Below are 596 nucleotides of genomic sequence, written 5' to 3' on the forward strand. Positions count from 1 at the left end.
TTGTTGATTTTGTATTTGCTAAGTCTTTATATTTTTCTTGTTTTTTTTATTTTGACATGTAGGATTGTTAGTTCCTTTGTGGTTACCTTAATATTCACCCCTATTTTTCTAAGTTTATACCAGTCTTTTATTTCTTTATATCACCTTGACTTCCTCTCCATATGAAAAATCTATGTCTACATTTTTAAGTCCCTCTTTTTTGTTTTAACGGTGTCATCTTTTACACACTGACATCTCTGTTTCCCTATTTTCAGTGTTTTAGCTTTGATTTATTTTTGGGACTCTCCTATCTGGGTTGATATCTGGTTGTATGTATCCTGTATTCTAGTCTTGGGTTGTTATCTGATGTTATTGATTTTCTAACCGGAGGACTCCCTTTAGATTTCTTGTAATTTTGGTTTGGTTTTTGCAAATTCCCTATACTTCTGTTTATCTGGAAATGCCCTAATTTCGCCATTGTATTTGAGAGACAGTTTTGCTGGGTATATAATTCTTGGCTGGCAATTTTTTTCTTTCAAGGTTTTATATATGTCATCCCATTGCCTTTTTGCCTACATGGTTTCCGCTGAGTAGTCTCAGCTTATTCTTATTGACTC

The sequence above is a fragment of the Trichechus manatus genome, unplaced genomic scaffold, assembly GCF_000243295.1.
Source record: "Trichechus manatus latirostris isolate Lorelei unplaced genomic scaffold, TriManLat1.0 scaffold00077, whole genome shotgun sequence".
Taxonomy (NCBI): Eukaryota; Metazoa; Chordata; class Mammalia; order Sirenia; family Trichechidae; genus Trichechus; species Trichechus manatus.